Below are 24353 nucleotides of genomic sequence, written 5' to 3'. Positions count from 1 at the left end.
TGCCACGGCATTCTACCCAGGGGGACAGCTTGAGGCTCTGTCTCAAAAAAAAAAAAAAAAAAAATTGTAAATTAATGAATAACAATAATGGAAATACTCCTAGTACGTCAGGAATGCTTCTAAAGCAGTGACCAAATTAAATTCCATAGTCTAACATAGTTCTATTAGCAAAGGACTCAACTACAACTCAGACTTTACCTTAGGAATGCAAACCATGTATCCTAATCATATGTACCCTTATGATGATCAAAAAAAATCTTAAACATGTGATCATCAAGCTAAAAATGTTAGGGAATAAAAGACAAACAAAATAAAACAAAAGAAATCAGAGGTCAGGAATTAAATAAATAAATAATGGACTTTTCAGAAATAGTTGGTTCCTTGAATAAGAACAATTAACAATGATAAATGATTTAGATAACCCAATCAAAATAAAATGGAGAGGTGTTCTTAAATTGAAGAATGTTAAATTAACCACACATGGTGGTATCTATAAGAATAATAAGATTATTACAATGAAATGGATGTTTTAGAAGAATATAACATACCAAAACTTAAGAAGATATAAAAACGTTTATCATAGAAAAAGCTTTAGAACTTAGCAATTTCACAGCATTTATACTCTTGGAATTTATCTTGCAGAAAAATTTGCATGTGGGAGAAATGATGTATTACAAGGTTGTTTACTGAAAATCATCTGTAATAGCAAAAAATTTGAACAACCTAAATGTAAGGAATTGACTACAACTAATTATGATATAGCAATAAAGTGAAATATGCAGCTGAAACAATCAAATAAAAACAAACACATGGAAACTTTTTGTATTAATATAAGACAATCTCCAAGATATATTGTTAACTGAAAAAGAGGTGAGGTGCATAAATGAATGTATAGTACATTAGTGATACTGAAGAAAAGAGATAATTATATTTGCTTATATGTGTGTTTGTGAATGCATACATACACACCACCATATAAATAACACTACTGGAAGTGTAGCAAAAAACTAATAACAGATTCTACAGAATGGAACTGAGTGCTTAGGAGATGAAAGTAAGAGAGAATTTTTATTTATTTATTTTAGAGGCAGAGTCTCACTCTGTCACCCTGGGCAGAGTGTCGTGGAGTCGTAGCTCATAGCAACCTCAAATTCTTGGGCTCAACTGATCCTCTTGCCTCAGTCTCCCAGTGAAAGCTGGGACAACAGGGGTCCTCCACAATGCCCAGCTACTTTTTTAGAGAAGGAGTCTCATTCTTGCTCAGTTTGGTCTCCAATTCCTGAGCCAAGGAATCTGCCTGCCTCAGTCTCCCAGAGAGCTACGATTACAGGCATGAGCCACCATGCCTGGCCTTTGAGAAAATTTTTTATTTTATACCCTTCTGTACATTATGAATTTTGAATCATGAGAATGTGTTACCTATTTTAAAATAAATATAATTTTAAAAAAATAACAAAGGAACAGGGCGGCACCTGTGGCTCAAAGGGATAGGGCGCTGGCCCCATATACCAGAGGTGGTAGGTTCAAACCCAGCCCTGGCCAAAAAAAAAAAAAACCTGCAAAATAAATAAATAAATAAATAAAAATAATAAAGAATAGTGGCAAGACTAAAAACCTCTTTAATGGAAGGGGATCTGAAAATTAATAGTTGATTTCAGTATTTGGTCTCCAAATCCTAGCCCTTACCTCCTTTGATATATTCAAAGCAAAGCTGAGAGAGCCTGGTATTTTTCTATTTTACTGAGTTACCTTGTGCTTTGGTGTCCATGTGAAATGGGAGAGTTAATACATGCAGAGACAAAATGGAATACATTTTTCCAATTCAAATTAAATATTTTAAAACGATTGCAAGTCATTAGGAATAAAACCAATTTCAATATTTACCTCACAAAACTGGCAGCGCCTGTGGCTCAAGGAGTAGGGCACCGACCCCATATACTGGAGGTGGCAGGTTCGAACCTGCCCCCGGCCAAAACCTACAAAAAATAAAAATAAAAAATTTACCTCACAAAATATACATGGTTTTTTGGCGATAAAGAAAAAGAAAAGGCTTTGTTATGGAGACCCCAATTTTCAGTACATACCAAGCAGTAGTTGAATCTTAAGTCAGGCTTAATAATTGCTTTCCAGTTTGGTTCAGCTACTGTAGAGTATGGAAATGAAAGAGTTCTAACAGACCTTTCCCCCTCCATTATAGTCGCTTGTCAGAAAGTAGGAGAGAACTTATATAAAGTAGAACAAGGTTTGATACATCCTATCCTTCCTTGATATTTCATTACTATGTCATTAAGAAAAGTTAGTTCTTGGAATCTATTTTTTTTTTCACAAATGTAGTTCACACTGTAAGTTGCTGTTTGGTGAAATGTAGCATGAGTCTCATTAAATCATTGAGAAGACAATTTTTGTAATGTTTAAAAAGTCTGGTTTTTATTTCCAGATACATAAACAGCTTGCCATGTTAACATTGGATGACTCATAATATTTTGATTTCCAAGTGTGACTCTTTCTAAATTAGGCTGATAATATCAATGGCTTAAAGCCATCTCTTTGTAATGTTCTTAATGAAATAATGTTTCAGCAGCGGGTGGTCTTGAGGTCTGAAATAGTCCCGTAGGTTTCAACAATACAAGTTAAAAGGATTTAGCCTGCTGAAGCTAGAGTGAAAATGCGAGAACAGTTTTAGCCTATTAGAAATGATTTGAGCTACGTCCAAGTACAGCAGCTAGTTCAACTGTTCCCTATACATTTATTGGTACCTTAGAGCACTTCAAGAGCAGCCACATGACCCATTTATAATTTAGCGCTAACTACCTGCTGAGTAATTAAGAACCAGTTATTTAAGTGTTTTGCTATGTGTATGTAATAATACTGAATCTTTTTGAAAAAACCCTTAGTCTTTTTATTTACTAATTATTCTGCTCGCTAAGCAAAAGTCCCAAATCTTATCCACAACAAATACTTTCTAAAAATTATTTTATTCTCTGCATTGTCTTTCGTGGTCAGTAGCAGATAGCCTTCGGCAAAACCTTTCACCTGTGGTCGACAGGTTTAAATCCTGCCATGATGAATGTTTAAAACATGGGGGTTTTTGTTTTTGTTCTTGTTGTTGTTTTTTACTCTAATAATTGTTCCTGAACCTAGCTGATGTGGTTCAATAACCTGGCTGAGCAAGAAAGTTCAACCGAGGCATGGCAGCAACCAAAATCAAAAGTGAGTGGAAACTAAAAATTAAACTGGAGTGGCACAGGCAGTGTGGACAGAAGGTAAAAAGGTAAAAGTAATCCACACAACTTTCAGGATAACAAAGAGTTTTTTTTTTGTTGTTGTTGTTTTAGACAGAGTCTCATTACGTCGCCCTCAGTAGAGTGCCATGGTGTCACAGGTCACAGCAACCTCCAACTCTTGGGCTTAAGAGATTCTCTAGCCTCAGCCTTTCAAGTAGCTGGGACTACAGGCACCCGCCACAATGCCCGGCTATTTTATGGTTCTAGTTTTCATGTTTGTCAGGCCGAGGCTGGATTTGAACCCGCCAGCTCCAGTTTATGTGGCCAGCGCCCTAGCGGCTGAGCTACAGGTGCCCAGTCAACAAAGAGATTTTCTTTAGGAAGAATAAAGAGAAAGTTTACAGCACCTCCAAAGAGTGTTGGAAGATGGTTCCTCTCACGAAGGAGCAGAGGAGAGAGAGACTAGAAGTGAAAGCGGGCAGGGGTATAAATACTCTCTCCATTTGAAATTTGGCGGCAAATCTTTCTTTCATTGGCCTTTCTGGGCCTCCAGGCAGTATTACCCTTTCCTATTGGTCGCTGATGGTCTCTTTCTATTGGTCATTGGTTACCTAGGTGACTTCATACCCACCTTCTTATGGGCCGTCCAGACTTCCTGGTTCAGCAGGCCAGATTTTCCTCCCATAGTCGTTGCAGCCTGTTTCTTTGTAATCCCTCCTCAGTAAACTATACATTACATAATTACATATTACCACTTTACCTTTTTTTTTTTTCCAGAGACAGAGTCACACTACAGGCACTCACCAGAATGCCCAGCTATTTTTTTGTTGCAGTTTGGTCGGGGCCGGGTTGGAACCCACTACCTTCGGTATATGGGGCTGACACCCTACTCACTGAGTCACTGGCACCACTTTACCTTTTTTAAGTCCGCAGTTCTGTGACATTAAGTACGTTCACAATGTTCTGCACCTACCACCATCATCCATCTCCAGAACTGTTTCATCTTGCAAAACTGAAACTCTGTACCCATTAAATACTAACTCCCCACACCCCTCTTTCCACAGCCCTAAGCAACCACAATTCTACTTTTCATCTCCATGAATTTGTCTATTCCAGGTATCATATATAATTGAATTCATACAAGTCCTTCTGCGATTGGCTTAATTTTCTTTTTTTCTTTCTTTTTTTTTTTTTTTTGGCTGGGGCTGGGTTTGAACACACTAGCTCCAGTATATGGGGCCGGTGCCGTACTCCTTTGAGCCACAGGCAATGCCCCCGACTGGCTTATTTCAATTAGCATAATATCCTCAAGGATAATCTACATTATAGCCTGTGCCAGAATTTCCTTCCTTTTTAAGCATAGTAATATTCCATTGTATGTAATACCACTTCTTTCATGCATTCATTCATCTATGGACTTTGGGTTGTTCACCTTTTGACCATTGTAAACAATGCTGCTATGAACATGGTTGTACAAATTGCTGTTTGAGTTTCTGCTTTTACTTCCTTTGGGTAAATAGTAGTAAAATGGCTTGATTGTATGGTAAGTCTGTGTTTAATTTTTTGAGGAATTGCTGTACCATTTTCCTTAATAGCTACACCATTTTACACTCCCATCAGCAATGTGCAAGTGTTCCAATTTCTCCACAACCTCCTTGATACTTGTTATTTTTTGTTTTGTTTTATAATAGCTATCCAAGTGGGTGTGAACGTACAACCTTAGTAAATTGTGGTTAAATGAAATGAAATGGAAATTTAAATAATGTTCAATGTTGTTTGAGAGCTTTTAGGACATGGGACCCATTGTTCAAACTACTATGCAAAAACTTAGTCTCTGCGATGGCCATTCTGTTTGAAATGAGGTTATGAGCAGCAGAACTCTGCCAATTTTCCAGGTCCTCAGCCCTGTTCCTCTCCCGGTGGCACCCTAAAGAAACACCCAGAAGCAGTAAACAGTGACAAATGGTTCAAGATATTACTCCTTCAGACCTTCAGGTGTTCAGACTTGTAACCTCTGCTTTGGTAACTGGTACAGCCACAATTTCAGTCTATAAAGTTAGTTTTAAAAGTAAAGGCAAAGAATTAAAAACACAGAGCCACACTTAGAGCTGTTAAATATACTGTGTAATCCTGCAAGTGCCCTCACAGTTCCTTGGTATCTCAAAGTATTTGGCAAATCCATATTATCCTTTAATCCTCTCAAATTGGAAATGCATTTACATCATTTAAAAAGTAATTTCAAGCTGATGAACCTTTCACTGTCCTTGTATTTTAAATCTGAATAGTGTAGAATCTAAATTGCTTGAATATCCAATCATGCTTATATGCATGATTTTCCAACAAATATACTCTGCAGGAGCCACTACTTAGTGGATTTCCAACATCCCATTAGCCTCTTAGTGAAATTCACATTTAGGAATGCCTTTAAAATATATATATATATGCAAACAAGAGTTTCTGAATCAGGCAACACAGTATAATGGTCAAGAGCACGAACTCTGGAATAAGACTGCCTGACTTAGAGCCTAGATCCCCTACTTACAAACTGTACCACCTTAGGTGAATCGGGTATCTACTCTGAGCCTCAACTTTCTGATCAGTGTAACATGGATCATAATATTGGAACATACTTAATAGAATTGCTATGAAGACTTACCTGACTAATATTTATAAAGTAATTAGAACAATGCTTGGCATATAGTAAACACTGTAAATCAGATTAGATGTTTTTTTTTCCTCTTTTGATAAAGGTTATGTTACAACTAGATTTACCTATTAAGTTCTAATATATATAGCTTACGTGGTACCTCACTTAATAAAGCTTCATATGAACTTAAGTCTTTCTACAAAGTGTTTTAAATGTCAATGGACTGGGAGTGGAGTACTCCAAGCACTTTATAATCTGGTGCCTGCCACTTTTTTTGACATCTCCCATCAATTTCTTGTACGCCTCTTTGATTCAAACCATAATGAAATACATAATTATCCGAGGAAGTCACGCATTTTTCAAACCTCTACACCTTCTCACATCCTGTTCCTTCTTCCTTGTAACACTTCTTCTAGCTAAATCACATGAGATTTCAGTACTGATAGAAAATCATGATTAACTGGAGAATTTTATTTGAGTTCTAAGCAGACGATCAAAACAATTCCTAAATCAAGAAATTCCATGGGGAACCAAAAATAGAAGATACTCCATATTAGCCTTTTCAGCATTTGTTACAGCATAAAATTCACTCAACTTAACATACAACATATTTCTTTATAGAAAAAGAAACCAGGTCATTGTGGCCACTATGCTACGTGTTTCCAGAGCATTGGTCACTTTCCTGCCCTTACTTCATTCTCCTTCTTCTCTCTGGAGTTTGTCCCTTGGCAGTATTCCCTAGTATTCCTGGCTCAACTATAGACCATTATTCACCACTCGTCGTCACTTAGAAATTCTGGGCAGTTTCCTCCTAAGTTGTCATGCCTTTCCCGTGCATGCCAACGGTTATCCCTGACCTCACTGGTGTGGCTACCACCCAAAATAAGATATATGATAGAACATATTCAAAATCCTCATACTACTTCTTGGTCAAATAGCCCACTGATGTAACCACAATTTTGACTTGACTATCATCATATATTCGTATTGGCTCAGTTAAACCTTTATATAAGTAAGAGAAATATAGTGTGTATTCTTTCATTCAACACTAATGTGAATGAGATTCATGCATATTGCTCCATGCTATAGTGGTTTATTCTCTTCATTGTTCCCACATATGAATTTACATCAGTTAACTTAAATATTATATTATTGGACATTTGTGTTATCTTCAGCTTAGACAATTACAAATAACACCTGGGTCATAGAAATATATACGCACACACGCACACATGTGCAGGTGCATACACACACACACACATGCATTCTTTCCTTCCAACTTCAAATATCAATTCACAGAGACATAACTCTAAACCATAATGAGAAGGAAAATCAACAATCATTTACCAGGTGCCTCCTGTCTTTTATAACCTACACTGGGCATGACTGCTTCATAATTTGTAAGACATCTGTCTTGTTTTCTAGCGAAGGGAATATTTGACATGACAATGAAGATTATCTTCCATCCTTTCATTATTCACCACTTTCCTATCCACTCAAATTTTGCCCTTTCAGACATGTTTAAAATAAGAAAGAGTCATAGTATTGCTATTAATATCTCTCAATATCCATATTTTTTAGCTAGAAAAATTCAGGTGGGAAAATGTCAGATGCCAGTAATTTCTTTTTTTTTTTTTTCGCAGTTTTTGGCGAGGGCCAGGTTTGAACCCACCACCTCTGGTATATGGGCCTGGTGCCCTACTCCTCAAGCCACAGGTACTGCCCAGATGCCAGTAATTTCTATCCAAGGGTTTTTCTAGTCCTTAGTCCCTGAATAGGAATGGAGAGGCATGTGGTAACAAAATAAGAGGTGGTTTAATTCTTCTGGTTACATATGGGTTATATAAGAATATATAGAAAAAGGCATAAGGCATTTTACAACCACATTCCAGAAAGTATAAGATGTTGATAAGTATTACAAGAAAAAAAAAAGTGTTTTAGAGTTGAGGAAAATGAAAGCCAAAAAATATTAGGTAGGTTTCTTTACTACCAGGATTATTAGGACTTTCAATGTTTTGAAAGCTCTGAGTTAATAATTATAGACTTTATTATTTCCTAACCTTATTGAACATGAATCTATTTTCTTAGTCTACCTAGTGACATTACTTTTGAATCACCATTCATTAGAATCCAGTTTAAGACATACATCCACAGGGAAATAAAGAATGCCATATGGCCAAAGGCACCAAGTCCATTGCTTCACTTCACAGAGGCAGGATGAGAATCCCACGGAGCTTCTCTCTGCTCAACAATTATTTACCATATGACTAGTGTGTTCAAGGCCTTACACTAGGTACAGAGGGGTAATTAAAAATAATAAGATTGAAACCCTTCTCTAGAGTTGCTCACAGGCGTGCGTAGGGCCTTCTTATACAAAAGTCATCTTATTCAGTGCTAGAATTCTAATGCATCTTTTTAAAAAACTTAAATCTATTTACTTTTTAAATTGATAAATAAAAATTATACATATTCAGAATGCACAGCATGCTGTTTTGATATATGCATACATTGTAAAATGGCTCATGCTATCCATAACATAATAGCTCAATCAAGCTATCCATAACATAATGGATAATTAACATATCCATTACCTCATATGCTTATCCTTTGTTTTTGCAGTGAGAACATTTAAGATCTCTTTTATCAGTTTTCCAGTATACAGGACACTTTAATAACTATAGTCATCATGTTGTTGTGTAACTGAAATTTTGTATCCTTTGACAAACATCTTTCCTAATGTCTCCCACTGCTGTTGTCTCGGGTAAGTGCCATTCTGCTCTCTGCTTTTGTTCTTTTTTACGAATAAAGTGTATATCTCTTTAGTTTGGGCTAACATTTATAGTAGTCCTGGGTCATAGATTTACAGCATCTTATATTTGGATAGTACAGTCATGAGCTGCCTTGTGACGTTTCAGTCAATGACAAACTGTATATATGATAGTGATCCTATAAGATTATAATACAACAGCCTGGGTGTGCTGGCTCATGCCTGTAATTCCAGCAGTTTGGAAGGCTGAGGCAGGGGGAATGCTTGAGAGTTCAAGACCAGCCTGGGCAACATAGTGAAACCCTATCCCTAAAAATGTAATTATAACACTGGATATTTATTATACTTTTTATATGTTTAGGTATGTGTAAATAACAAATAATATTATGACCATCATGTTTTAATTTCCTACAGGTTTTAAAGAACTCTGGTATAGTAACATGCAGTACAGGTTAGTAGCCTAGGAATGATAGGCTATATACCATGAGGTATAGTAAGCTCTCCCATCTCTATTTGTTTAAGTTCACTCTATGATGTTTGCACAGTGACAAAATCACCGAATGATCCATTTCTCAGAATGTGTCCCCATCATTAAGCAACAACATAACAACAGTACTTGATATTTTTTCAACATTTTACATTTTTCTTTACCTTATCTGAAACCTATGACATGCCTACATGTTACCATATTGTATACAACTTCTGTGATCATTAGACAGGAGAGAAGTGATTTATATTGGACACATGGATCAATGAGAGAGAGAGGTAGTATGAAAGTCAATATGGTGACGGAGAAAAAAGAACTGAGCAAGGAGCCAGAAAGTACAGACCTTGGATCCCTAGCAGCCACTAACCAGTTGCATGACTTTTTACAGTTGTTTATGCCTCTTTTCCAACAATGATAAAATCTGTTCTCTCTACCTGTTGGGGTCTTTGTGAAGTATAATAAAACGTGGATAAAATGCTTTCCAAATACATGTACTTAATACCAGCTTTGAACTGATCAATCAACACTTAAGTGCGCACCTGGAAGTAAATCTAATGAAAATCAAGATGGGAGCTGTGTATGGTGCACCCTGGGTGGGAGGCACGCTTATAACTTTGACTCAATTTGTGCAAAAAACGAAGTATGTAAACCAAACAGTGTACCCACTAATGTTCTGACATGAACAACAAAAAAAAATACTTTCCAAAAATATAAGGTCTAAACAAGTATGAAGTATTCTTACAGACTTGTTCACACTTTATCAGGGATCAAGTTAGTATGAAAAAAACAGTATTTCTGGATTAATCTAGTATTTTCCACAATATTAAGTTTAGGGAAAATAAAACAAATATAGATTCTCAAATAGCTTCCTAGATGTTTGTCCTAATTCTGCACTTAAATTTCAGCAGCCTGAGCAAACTTTTTATGACATGAAATTTTTGATTATGTTATGGCTCTGCCTAAAATTGTTTGATGACTTCTCATTGCCCTAAAAATAACATCCACACTCCTTTCCATGACCTATAAGACTAGGCCTGATCTGGCTGATGCCTAATTTACAGATCTCTATTTACTGTTGCTGTTATTTTCTACCCTCCAGACATATTCATTTTAATTCCTTAAATTTTCTAAGCTCTACTTTCCTATTTGAAAGCTTCTGCCTATTCGAAATCCTTTGCTTGAAATGACCCCTCTACTTCACATGGGTAATGTCTCATCATATTTAGGATTTCATGTTAAATGTCCCTTCTTTAGAGAGATAATCTGTGTGTATTATATACTTCATGGTACTTATCCCATAGTCCTTTCCTTTCCTTTTCTTTTCTTTTTTATCTTACTCTGTTGTCCTGGGGTTGAGTGTTGTGGTGTCATCATAGCACACAGCAACCTCAAACTCTTGGGCTCAAGTGATCCTTATGCCTCAGCTTCAGAATAGCTGGAAGTATGGGCACCCACCACAGTGCTGGGTTAGTTTTTCCTACTTTTAGTAGAGAGGGAGTCTCACTGTTCTCAGGCTGATATTGAACACCTGATCTCAAGCAATCTACCCATCTTAGCCTCCTAGAGTTCTAGGATTACAAACTTGAGCCATAAGCACCTGGCCAAAAAATTTTTTTTATGTTATAGTCTAAATATAATAGTTTTTTACAATCTTTATTTTACTTTTTATTTTATTTATTTTATAAGACAGAGTCTCACTCAATTGCCTAGGCTAGAGGGCTGTGGGGTCAACCTAGCTCACAGCAACCTCAACCTCCTGGGTTCATGTGATCTTACCACTTCAGGCTCCTGAGCAGTTGGGACTACAGGCACCAACCCCCATGCTCCACTAATTTTTCTATTTTTAGTAGAGACAGGGTCTTGCTCTTGCTTAGGCCAGTCTTGAACTCCTGAGCTTGAGGGATCCTCATGCCTCTGTCTCCCAGAATGCTAGGATGACAGATGTGAGCCACCACACTCAGCCTATAATCTTTTTTTTTTTTTTGAGACAGAGTCTTACTTGGTCACTCTTAGTAGAGTGTCTTGGCTTCCTAGCTCACACCAACATCAAACTCTTAGATTCAAGTGATCATCTTGCCTCAGTCTCCCAAATAGCTGGGACTACAGGTGCCCACCACCACTACGCCCAGTTGTTTTTTAGAGAGTTGGTGTCTCCCTTGCTCCAGATGGTCTCGAACTCCTGAGCTCAGGCAATCCGCCCACCTGGGCCTCCCACGTGCTGGGATTACAGACGTCAGCCACAGCACCGGCAACTCGGGCTATAATCTCTGTGGTTAGAAATATAATGCACGTGGACATTCCAGAGGACCTGCACCAGTATGGCAGGGACTTCAGCCCTCTGTTCTCAGCATGCCTATGGTGGCGATGGCGAGGGGGATTGTAATGTTCAGCAGAATAGACAGAAAACTAGTTTGGGGACATCTGAGTCACGTTCAGCATTTTAGCCAAGACAGGATATCAGCAGAGTTAGAAAGGGATTGCAAATTACCCTTGAGCCCGGACCTCTGAGCTTGAAGACTGTAACCAAAAGTGTCCTTTCCCATCCCCTGAGGCAACTTGGTTACCTACTTAGTTCAGCCCTTGAGAATTGTTCTATGACTTAGTGCCTCTCCCCTGATGACCTGTTCCGTAATCAAAAGACAACCCGCAGGCTTGAGTCCGGAGACTACTCTACTTCTTCGTTCTGTAAACACACGCCCTAAAATCTTTTTTTTCCCCCCCATCCGGGTGACTTCTGGTTCCAGTGGGTGGAATATGCAAATTTGAGAACTTCTGTCCACATTACTTTAAGGGTGAATCAAGCATCATAAATTGTCTCCAAAAACGTTAATCTGTAAATGGGCTTCAGGTCATTTCAAACATCCCTTTTTCATCGCACAAAAATACGCCTCGGGGTCGCGCGGTCACTTCCTGTAGCGACTCCCCCATCCTCTAGCCCTAGCGGCGGACCCCTGCTGTCTGACCCCAAGCTGTGAGCGCGGGACCCAAGCGCGCTCCCCAACAGCCCGGCCGCTCGCGCGGGACTCGTGGACCCGCCGCACCGGCTGCGACGCGCGCGCTCGGCCAGCTCCTGTCAGCTCCACGCGTGGGTCTACGCCCTAAAATCTCAAAAAAACCTCCTGAGATTTCAAATCAGCGCGGCACCAATCTGCCTTGCTAGAGACTAATGGGGTGTCTCTGGGTCTCTGCAGATTTCTTCACAGAAACTGTGCGTGTGAATTTCTAACGCCCTTGCTCCCTTGCTCTCCAGTCCCCAGGTGGTTGAGAAAAGTCCCCGCTTGGGGAATTCTCAGTCCGACATGTTGCAGCTCCCTCCTGTGCCCCAATAAATCTTAATTTAAGGGGAAAAAAAAGAAATATTTGTGTTATTGTTCTTTAAATGTTTGTTTTCCCTAATGTACTATAAACATTAACAAAGCAGGGACCTTGTATATTTTGCTTATGAGGTTATATGCAATGCTTATCATACTAACAAAAACAAAGTACTCATTCAATAAGTGTTTGCTTAATGAATTAATAGCTTGGCTGCACATTGGTTTTTAGCAAAAACATCGGTGCTCCCTTTAATAAATGAAAAGAGACTATTACTTCCTAAGAGTAAACAGTACGTGACTAAACCTTTATTTGGAAAGAATAATCATTAGTAGCATTAAATATTTTTTGAATATATTGCTAACCTTTAAAACTTGTGATCCCCATCCAAAGCATGCTGGTATTCCTTTGTCCCTCCCCTCTCACTGGCAGCCACCATCGATCTCCCTTTCCCTTTGGTGTCAGTACCCACTTCTCTGGTTTCATGCAAACTTAGCGAGAATACAGAACCTCCTGACCTATGCGAATCTGTCGGGCAAGAAAACAGAGTCGTCACTAAGAAGAAAGATATGTTAACTCTAAAATCTATACACTATGCTATTTTAAAGGAATTTTTCATATTAAATATTTTCCTTAATCATATGTCACTTTTATTATTGTTCAAAAGGAGTAGAAACACATTTTATTTGTATTATGTTTATCTTATAAATGGCAGCAAAAGATAAAAATCAAATACTGAGGCATCAGGTAGGATTTCACTGTCTCTCTCTCTCTCCCCCTCTCCTCTCATGTCCCCAGGGACCACTCCTGCTTTTAGAATATTGCAGCTTGAATTAAGCAAGTGGCTCATGGACCATGCCACAGCTGGGGATATCTTGCAAAGACCTGTGTGTTCCGGTAGTCTTTGAGCCCATCTGTGGCCTTCCTGTGCCAATCCTAGAAATGAAGCTGTTTCTGAAACGATCTGCAAAATATTAAATATTGTCAATGCTTCAGGATTCCCGGTGATCCCAAAATACTAAACTTTGACTGTAAAATAGTGTCTTGTAAAAAGTAGGAAAAAAAGAATGTGAAGTAAAGCATGCTTTTTGAATTTTCCTTTTTCCCCTGCTTCTTTATTAATACACTGTCACCAATCAATAATTCACTGTAGTTGTAGGCCTCTATGCATGCATTCATTTCATTTTAAAACTTTGTTATTTTGAAATAATTGTAAATTAACTTAATAATTGAAAAAATAATGCAGATACTTCCCATGGATCCTTTGCCTGACTTCCCCCAATGACATCTAAAACAGTCAGTATAAAAGCCAGGTGCAGTGGCTCTCACCTGTGATCCTCGTACTCTGGGAGGCCAACGCTGGTGGATTGGTTGAGCTCACAGGTTTGAGACCAGCCTAAGCAAGTGCGAGACTCCATCTCTAAAAAATAGCTGCGTGTTGTGGCAGGCACCTATAGTCCCAGCGCCTTGGGAGGCTGAGGCAAGAGAATCTCTTAAGCCCAAGAGTTTGAGGTTGCTGTGAGCTATGACACCATGGCACACTACCCAGGGTGACAAAGTGTGACTCTGTCTCAAAGATTAAAGAAAAAAAAAACAAAACAGTCACTACAACTACTAAACTAAGCAATTGGCATTGGTGCAAAATGATTAATCTATACATTTTGTCCAGATAAGGTATTTGAATGCATTCATTTTTTTGTGGATAATTCTGTGAAGTATTATCCCATGCATACATCTGTGTAACCAGCATCATAGCCAGGATGTAGAACTGTCCCATCACCTTAAGGAAACTCCCTTATACTATCTCTATAAAGTCACATACTTTAAGCAGTCCTAACCCCTGGTAAACACTGATGCTATCCATCACTGTATTTTGTTATTTTAAGAATGTTATGTAAATGGAATCATAAGAAGTTAATCTTTGGAATTGGCTTTTCAAAATTCAGCATAATGCCTTTGAGATCCATACACATTGTCTATATCAATAATTTGTTCCATTTTATTGCTGAGTAATATTATTCTGTAAAAGTGTGTAGCAGAAGGACAGACACATAGATGCATGGAACAGAACAGAGAGAATGCAAAAGACACCCAAATAGGCCTGCCCAATTTATTTTAGACAAAGGTGAAAAAGCAATTCAAAGAAAGAAGGATAGGGTTTACCTTCTGGGGGTGGGACACAAATATAAGAGGGTCCTTATCTAACAAAAGCAGTCAATGTAACCTGCTTCTGTGTACCCTCAATGAATCCCCAACCATAAAAAAGTTCAACCTCAACCTCATACATTATATAAAAATTAACTCAAATTAGACCGTACTTCTAAATGTAAAGTGTAACATGATTAAACTTTTAGACAAAGTAAAAAAAAATAAATAAAACCTTCACAATTTAGGATTAAGTAGGGTTTTTAGACTTGGCATCAAATGTAGGATCTATAAAAGCAAAAATTGAAAGTCAGATTTTATCAAAGTTAACCTTTTTACTGGGGGGAAAAAAAAACCTGGTTAAAGAATTAAAAGACAAGGCACAGACTGAGAGAAAATATCTTCAAATCACCTGTTCAACAAAGGACTTACTAAACATCTAAAGAACTGTCTAAAATCAAAAGTAAAAAAAGAAAACAATCCAATTAGAAAATGGGCAAAAGATTGGAACAGACATACCATCAAAACAGATATATAGATGGCAAATAAACCCATGAAGGGATGTTCAAGTTCATGAGCCATTAGGGAAATTCAAATTGAAACCATGAAGGGTTAGTACCACATACCTAAAAGAATGGCTAAAACGAAAATTAGTGACAACATCAAGATCTGGTGAGGATATGAAAAAAGCAGATCACTCACGACTTGTTGATGAGAATGTAAAATGGCATAGTGTCTCTGGAAAACATTTTTGCAGTTCTTATGAAACACATCGTACACTTATCATATAACCAAGGAATCCTATTCCTCGGTGTTTGCTCAAGAGAATGAAGACGTATGTTCACACTATATCCTGTGTAGGAATGTTTATAGCACCATCATTTGTAATACTCAAAAACTAAACATAACCCAAATGTCCTACAACTGGTAAATGAATTGTTGTAGGTATATGGTGAGACTTTTTTTTTTAGACAGAGTCTCACTTTGTTGCCCTCAGGGTAGAGTGCCCTGGTGTCATGGCTTACAGCAACCTCAAACTCTTGGGACCTACAGGTCTTGGGCTCAAGTCATTCTCTTGCCTCAGCCTTCCAAGTATCCAGGACTACAGGCACCCGCCACAAAATCCAGCTGTTTTTAGAGACAGGGTCTTGCTCTTGCTCAGACTGGTCTCCAAGAACTACTGAGCTCAAGCAATCCACCCAACTTGGCCTCCCAGAGTGCTAGGATTACAGGCATGAGCCACCTCATCTGGCCCTGTATGGGGGGGAGGGTCTTCAAATCAGGTAATGTGATTCCTCCAACTTTATTCTTATTTTTCAAAATTGTTTTAGGCATTCCACATCCTCTACTTTCCATATAAATTTTATATTTACAAAAAAATCCTGGGTGGCGCCTGTGGCTCAAAAGGGTAGGGAGCCGGCCCTATATGCTGGAGGTGGTGGGTTCAAACCCAGCCCCAGCCAAAAACTGCAAAAAAAAAAAAATCCTGCTGGGATTTTGATAGGGATTGTATAAAATAATCAATTTGGGAAGAATTAACATCTTTTCTACTTTAAGCCTTCCAATCAATGTACATAGTTCGCTTCTCTGTTTATTTAAGTCTTTATTACTTTCTTGATAATTTTGTAGTTTTCAGCATACAGATCATATACATAATTTGTTAGATGTACACTTAAATGGTTCAGTATGGGTTATTGTAAATGTTATTGTCATTTTAATTTTTATTGCCATTGCTAAAATTTGAATTGTTCATTGCTGGTGTATAAAATATAATTGATTTTTATGTGCTGAACTTGTATCTGTGGCGTTGCTAAATTCACTTGTTAACTCTAGGAGATTTTTTTTTACATAGGTTTCTTGAGATTTTCTATACAGATAATCATGTAGCATGATTTTATTTCTGTTATTAGGTTTTCACCACCATTTTATGAACAGGGGACTTGTCATAAGTTTTCTCTCTTTTTTACTGACTGTTCAAAGCATTGCAAATTTTTCTTTCTTCTTTAAGTCCAGGGCCCCAAATCAAGAAATAACATTACATAAGACTTTGCATCTCTAACACCCTATTTCTAAATTGGAAATTCTGTCTCTTTCTCCTCCATTTTGACCTGATTTTGATATCAAAGGTTATGATGATGCCATCTGCACATCTTTGCAGAAAAGGATTTCTGAAACATAAAAGTTTTGAGATAAGAATTTCATACTAAAAACAGCCACAGAGGCAAATCTTCCTCTCTTGTGAAAAAGATGACAAAGGACTACAAGTTTATTTTCAAATATAAAAATGTGCTTTTTATTTAACCATTAGGTATTGCAATAAGCATGGGTATATGATTTCTTCAGATTTGTCCTTCTGCAAGATGTCCTATACCAGAAATATTTCTTCTCAAATATTCTCATTAGGTGTCTTCTAATGCTAATAGTTGTCGCCTGTATCTGTCTAAAATTGTTCCATTCGCCCACCCAAACTTCTTTGTTACAGCCCAGCTTGTACTTGCTAGACAATTACGTGTTGCCAGGGGTAAATGTGGTCTAAATATATTGTGTTGCTTATGTCTGAGTTATTTGTTGAGAAATATTTTCCCCTTGGAGGGCATCAGAATCCTAGAATATGATTTAAGGTATATTGGTTCAAAAAGTTGTCCATCGATCACCATCTTTCCTCACTTGAAAGTTATTAAATAATATTTTGTGTATTTGAGGTTAGCAAGAATATTTGTTACCTAATAAGCATGGTTGTTGAAGGCCTTTCTTTCCCAACCGAATTAGTGTCATATTTAAAATATCTACAAGGGAGATCGGCTATTCATCATTGTCTTTTCTGCATCATTACTGAGCTATGCTTACGATATTCCTGATGCCAAGATGGGATAAGCATTAGTCTCAAAGGTCAATCCCTGAACAGAAAAGAAAGTTGGACACTTTTTCTTAATCTTTAAAATCTGCCTAAGTCAGATGAACTTAACAAGTACTTAGGAACCATGTTTATTATTTTAGAAATAACTAATTGCATATAGTGATAATTTTAAGAGACTTTTGCAGACAAAAGTTTATTGTTTTGATCCAACTAGTTCAATCAACTCAGGTACCTCTGAGATAAAGTCAGTGTCAATAACAAACTAAGTAGATAGAAGCAATGTTAATAACAGTAAGATAGTGAAAGAAAACTGGCCCATCAATAAGTAAGAATTGATATACATTAGTGTATTGTCAAAGGAGACTTTTTGGAGGGGAGGGAAAGGAGATATTTTAGTCGGAAAGTAAACCTTCCTAAAGACAGTACAGTGAAATGGAGTTAATCAAATTTAAATTAAAATGCATGACACAGTTCACAGAAATATGTTAATAGCCCATTTTCTGGAAGATGCCTATTTACATTAGTTGTTAAGTTTTAAAAGTGAACATTATTATCTTCTGCTTCTTTTCAATTTTAATGTCCTGAGACAAAGTCCAAATCACCCTGTCCTAGTTTTAGCTCTGCCTATAAATTCAAATACACATTTGTTGACCAGAACGCAACTAACCAGCGCCCTCAAGTTATTGAATATCTTATCTGCACTCCACCAGAAAAGAAGAGATCAGAGTTTACATTTTAAAAGGCCAGGAAAAAAAAATTAATCCAGAGGAGCCAACCTGGGGTCAGCACACATTCACCCCAATTTCCTAAACCTACTGCTTCTACATCTAATGTTCTGAATAATGAGAATGGATCTTCAATCAAGACGATAGCCTTAAAACCTTCCTTAATTACAAAGTCAGGCAATTTGAGTGGCACAGTCTATAAATGATAAGGAATAGAGGGAGAGTGTGCTAGTCTAGTATCAAAATAAATGGGTGGGGGAGGCTGCAGATATGTATATGAGAAATCTCTGTACTTTCTGTTCAAATAACCAGAATCAAAGCCCTGTAATTATGTACAGATTAATATGGCTTTTCTTTTTTTCCTCTGTATTTCAAGTCAAAATGACAAACTATCAGCCTTCTGTGCTCTAGGTATGAACCCTACATCAACTGAGGCAGATAGAGAATTCTCCTGAAGGCTCAGGAAGCAGTATAGCATTTAGCAATGATAAATGCATTTGGCTGACAGTAACAATGACTCATCAACAATTGAACACTGAGTTTCATTCAGCTGACACTTACAGGAGGAACAGCTTCTAAAACATTTTTCATGCAGTTACGTTTCTCTACCAGTAAAAGTTAAAAAAAATAAAATAAAATTGTGATTACTTTTGGTTGCCACATCAACAGGTACAGAAAACTTCTCTGTTTCCCAAGTTTAGGGCTCCATTTTAGATGTCACAGTTCTGATGTTCCTTTCTTTCCCTGATAGATAAATATGCTCTGTGTTTCTTAATTTTGCTTCTGCTGTAGCCTGGGAAGACTCTTCTTATTGGAAAGGTATTAGTTAATGTTGTCTTGCAAGAGAGGGAAACCTGGGGCCTCAAGGCCACATGTGTCCCTCCAGATCCCCAAGTGTACCCCCTTGACAAACCAAATCCAAACACCACAAAACAAATACGTTTCCTAAAAGGATTTATTGTGTAAAATTTGCATTCATTTAAAAAGGCCCACTCAAGGATCCACAAGGCCACATGTGGGCCCTCAGCCTTAAGTTCAATGACAATGACAACTGCAACAAAAATAGCCGGGCGTCATGGCGGGCACCTGTAGTCTCTGCTACTTGGGAGGCTGAGGCAAGAGAATCACTTAAGCCCAAGAATTTGAGGTTGCTGTGAGCTGTGATGTCCCAGCACTCATAGTGAAACTCTGTCTCAAACCAACAAACAAAAAAGAACTGTTTCAAAACAATATACTAAATTAAAAGACTATGCTATTGAAGAAATTTAGAAATAATTTTAAAACTCCCTTTCTTTTAAAAACCATACGAAGGTATAGCAAAATAAAAAGAAAGGCATCTGAATCTTTTTCAGGCAGTTTAAAAGAATGTAGCCAAACAGAGGTTATTGGCAGATGTTTTGTCTCCAGTCATAAATCTGGACAGAAACAGATTTTAGCAATTGAATTCTGTGTGCTTCCCATAATCCTGCAAACACATTTCAAAGTACTGTACTTAGATTGCACTTCCAGTGCTGTTGAGGAGAAAATATGCCTGGCATACTTTGGAATTGGTGTAGCCAATGTTTTTCAAAAGGGACTGAATCCCTGGCATCTTTCCTAAGCATATTAAAGTGTCGTATTTGCCTTTTAAGTGTCCCTTTTTAACCAGCACACTCTCAAAATTTTATCCTAACTCGGTGACAGCTCCCATGTTTTAAGACAGCGAAAATTTTGGTGTTTTGTACAATCAACAAGGGAATAAATGGCTCCTCCTTGAATAGTTTTCGTTTTTGCAGTATGAAATGATTAATCAGAAAGATGCATTAGACCTGCTGTCACTGTCGTAGACATGAGGAGAAATAACGTTCAAGGTAATATGCCTGACTGCTACTGAACCACCAGAACAGCACTCATTAACTTCAGGTGACTGGCTATAGATTTTGAAATCTAGTTGAAGGAATTAGAAAAACAAACAAACAAATAAAAGTCTTTTCCCAATGAATTGTTACAAATGTAAGATAAAAATGCAAAATGACCTGATAAAATGGTTTTCAGCCAAATAATTGAGACATAGAGAATCAAGTGTGTCACAATGCCTGTGTCTGTAGAAAAAGATAACAGTTACGTTAAAGATAGTTCATAGGATGGTGGTTGGGGGGAGTGCAGACAGAGAAAGAGAGAGAAAAAAACACAACTAGGTGCTCAGTTGTGGACCGCACTTCATCGAGAGGGTAATGAGGAATGGAGGTTAAGGGAGGGAGGGTCATCGGAGGGATCTCACCTCTGGTGCATATTGCAAGGGTACATGTCAAATCTATTAAGAGTAGAGTATAAATGTCTTAGCACAATAATTCAGTGAGGTGAAGGCTATGTCAATCAGTTTGATGTAAGCATGCCAAATTGTATATAGAATCAGCACATTGTACGCCATAAATGCATTAATGTACACAGTGATGATTTAATAAAAAAAATTGTTAAGAGAGGAAAAAAAAACAATAGGCAGTAAGGTAGAATCGTTGTTTCTCTGTTTTACATTGGGAAACAAGACAGCATCATGTGCTCTGAGAATTGCCCTCCGCATTCCATCTCAAAGAGACACTTCTGATCTCCTGGTTGCTAAAAATATAACATTGCACAGAAAAAAATTCTACCTGCGTGCATCCACTACACTAAAAAGAGAAATGACATGCCTTTACCCTCCGCCCCCTAGTTATAACTGTAAAATAGAAATTTTCTTGGTGTGAGACTAGGGGTGGCTCCTTTTCCCTTACTACTTGTGCTATCCTCCTGCTGTCAAATACATGATTATAAATTATTATGTCTGATGAAATCTAAAATATTACTTCTCTCAAAGCTACCTTTTAAAAAAACTTATAACCAAAGAAATAAGCAAAAAGGAATTAAACTGTCACCTGGGCGTCAGTTTTAGTTTGGGGGTCAGGGTTGTCTTTGGACAAGAGATTTTCTAGCACCCATAAAGTTACAAAATCATACTGTCACTAACTCTGAGCACAACAAATTGTTCACACACTGACTAGTTCCCTTCTTCTTTTGACTACAAATGTGGTAGCTCTAATTATGCACATGAGGAAAGCTGTACCTCAGGAATAGGTACCAATACCCTCCCTGCACATTAAAAAGACAAGAATAAAACATCTTAGCAGTCTTGCATTCTCTACACTGACAAGGGTTACACAGACAGAGCAAGAGAATCTTGGTGTGTCATTCTTGGAAGGAACCTTGCATATCACCTAGTTCGATCATCATATTTCATATAAGATAGAGAAATTGAGGAGTAGCGATGGATAGGTATTATACAATACTATTTTGCTAGTTATTAGTAGAACCAGGACTGAATCCCATATTTCCTGATCTGGCAAGATATCCCACTTATGGCTGTGCATGGTGGCACATGCCTGTAATCCTAGCACTCTGGTAGGCCAAGGTGGGTGGATCGTTTGAGCTCAGGGGTTCCAGATCAGCCTGAGCAACAGTAAGATCCCATCTCTAAAAAATATATATATATATAGATAGATAGATAGCCAGGCCTTATGGTGGGTGCCTGTAGTCCCAGCTATTCTGAGACTAATGCAAGAGGATTGCTTGAGCCCCCAAATTAGAGGTTGCTGTGAGCTATGAGCCACTGCACTCCACTGAGGGCAACAAAGTGAGACTCTGTCTCAAAAAAGAAAAAAAAAGAATCCCACTAAACCAGAAAATCTGGCAAGGTATCCAACTTAATTAGATAGTTTCCCAGTTTCCCTTACAATGTTGGGGGTAATTACCTAAACATGAGCTGTAATAAGAACTTCTATTTATGGAACATGTAGTCTTTCTCTTGAAGATGAAAGAATGCACATTTCAAGGTCTAAGAGAACCACTTGTTTTCCTAATGGTTTTCTCTGACCACAGTATTTTCATATTCTAGAGTTACTGAATTGAACAAACCTCCTTGATATTTAGTAATAAAGTGCTTCTCATTATTCACATATTGATGTAAGTTTTCTCAATCGTATAATTCATCTTTATTTCAAAGCACTTTGACCGGGAACTCCCAGAAACAACAATATTAAATTTTTAAAATAAGAAAAATATACAGTGTACAATTTGTCAAACTCTTATTTCAGAAAAAAAAAAAAAAACATTGATTTTTGAGTACTGGTCCATAAAATATTTCTCAATATAGACTATGAGGGTTTAACGAGTAGATCTCTTTAAGTAATATTTGCATTTTAATAAGGACTGAACTTCAGTCTTCTAAAATTTATAAATCTAATGTATATGTTCTGCTTTTATTTGTTGGTATGTATGCTACTCCTCCCCTCAACTAGGTCATATGCTTCTCTAGTGTACAATTATTTCATCAATCACTTCTTGTATTCCTTCCTACACCCAACATAGGGGTTGCCATGTAGTTAGTCCACCAAATGTGTATATATATATATATATATGTGTGTGTGTATATATATACACACACATACATATGTATGCATTAATATATACATATTCATAGGATTAATAGATTAATACATTTATAATAGATTAATAGATTTATTGCTTGTCTACAAGATAATGTATATAAGTTTTTTCAAAGAACACAGGCTTCAGAGGCAGACAGTCTTGGGTGGGATGATACAAATTCACCAGCTGTGTGATCTTGCAGAAATTACCTGACACGGCTGATTCTTTCAGTTTCTCACCTATAATACTGAGAAAAACACCAATGATCATAACTACCTCACAAGCCATTGTCAAATGAGATAACATTTGTGAAATGCCTAGCATATTGCCTGCTTGATGCATTAGCTATAAAAGATAAGTATGTCCTCCCCATTTCCTTCTTTAGCTCTTTAATTAGAAGGAAATAACTAAATAAAGGACCTGGAAAGACTCTACCTCAGAAAAAATTCAGACCATGGATTCACATGTAATAATTTTGTTTTAATTTGTTATTTATAAAATGAAGGTGATAACATCATCCTTACACAGCTAACGGGAGGGTTAAGTGGGAATAATCTAAGTGAAGCGATTAGTACAGTGCCTAGATTAGAGTAGATGCTCAACACTTCATATTTATTCTTAGATGATTTTATTCAACCAAAGTTCCTCATTAGCCTGAACTCAATTAGTTTTTAACAAATTCCTCATCTAAGACTATAATTAAGAGGTAAATATTGCCTAAACATATTTGTGATTTATGTATGGCAGTATTTGTAAGCTCTTGTAAATAATGTATTTATGGGCAACTTTAAAATCTTGTCCCAGCCTACATTACTATGACCTCTGGACTGCTGTTCAGTATAGGCAAAGCTCACCAGTACATGTACTGCTGAGGGAGAAGGAGGCATGTGGTGTTGGGGCTACAAGAGAAAAGGGAAACTGAGTCTCTACCCATTCACATATGCACAAAAGAAGAGAAAATAGTGTAATGAACTTCCTTGTGCACATTGCCCAGTTTCAACAATTATCAACATTTTGCCAATTTTGTTTCCTCTCTTAGTCTCAACTCTGGATGTGTAGATTCTGGATTATTTAAAAAAATAATGCCAGACATCATGTCATCTTACCCATGAATACTTCAATATGCATTCTCTAACTGATAGGAACTTGGTGCTAACATATTCGCCATGGAATTATCACACCCCAAAGTATTAACACTACCTCCATGTCATCATCTAATACCTAGTCCCTATTTAAATTTACCTAATTATTTCAAAATATTTTTACAGTTGATTTTGATCTAGTCAGGATTCCAAAGTAGTCATACATTACATTTGGTTGCTATGTCTCTACAGGACTTTTATTCTGAAAGAGTCTCTCATTTCTTCACCAATGTGATTTATAATATGAATAAATTTGTGACCCTAATTCACAGGCTTCGTCTACAATGGGAAAGGCAGAGAACAAGTTAGAATGACTCATTATAGATCTCAGATATGGTGACCATTATGAGTTACATATGTTCAATGTACACTGAAACATACTAAAAAATAATTTGTACCTGGTGAGGTTCAATATAAGTTACTCTCTGAAAAGAACATAAAAAACTAAAATCCATCTTATTTTTGTTGCTTCACCTTACTCCTGGGAATCATCTGTTGCTTCACATTTCAGAAGGTAAACCATGTTCTCTATAGCCATCAGGGTATACCACTGAAATGGCTAAAGTGCTAGTAATAACAATTTCGTTTGTCAATTTATTTATTTTCT

Source organism: Otolemur garnettii, unplaced genomic scaffold, assembly GCF_000181295.1.
Source record: "Otolemur garnettii isolate 467f Iridium unplaced genomic scaffold, OtoGar3 scaffold00230, whole genome shotgun sequence".
Taxonomy (NCBI): Eukaryota; Metazoa; Chordata; class Mammalia; order Primates; family Galagidae; genus Otolemur; species Otolemur garnettii.
This window is presented reverse-complemented; position numbering follows the sequence as displayed.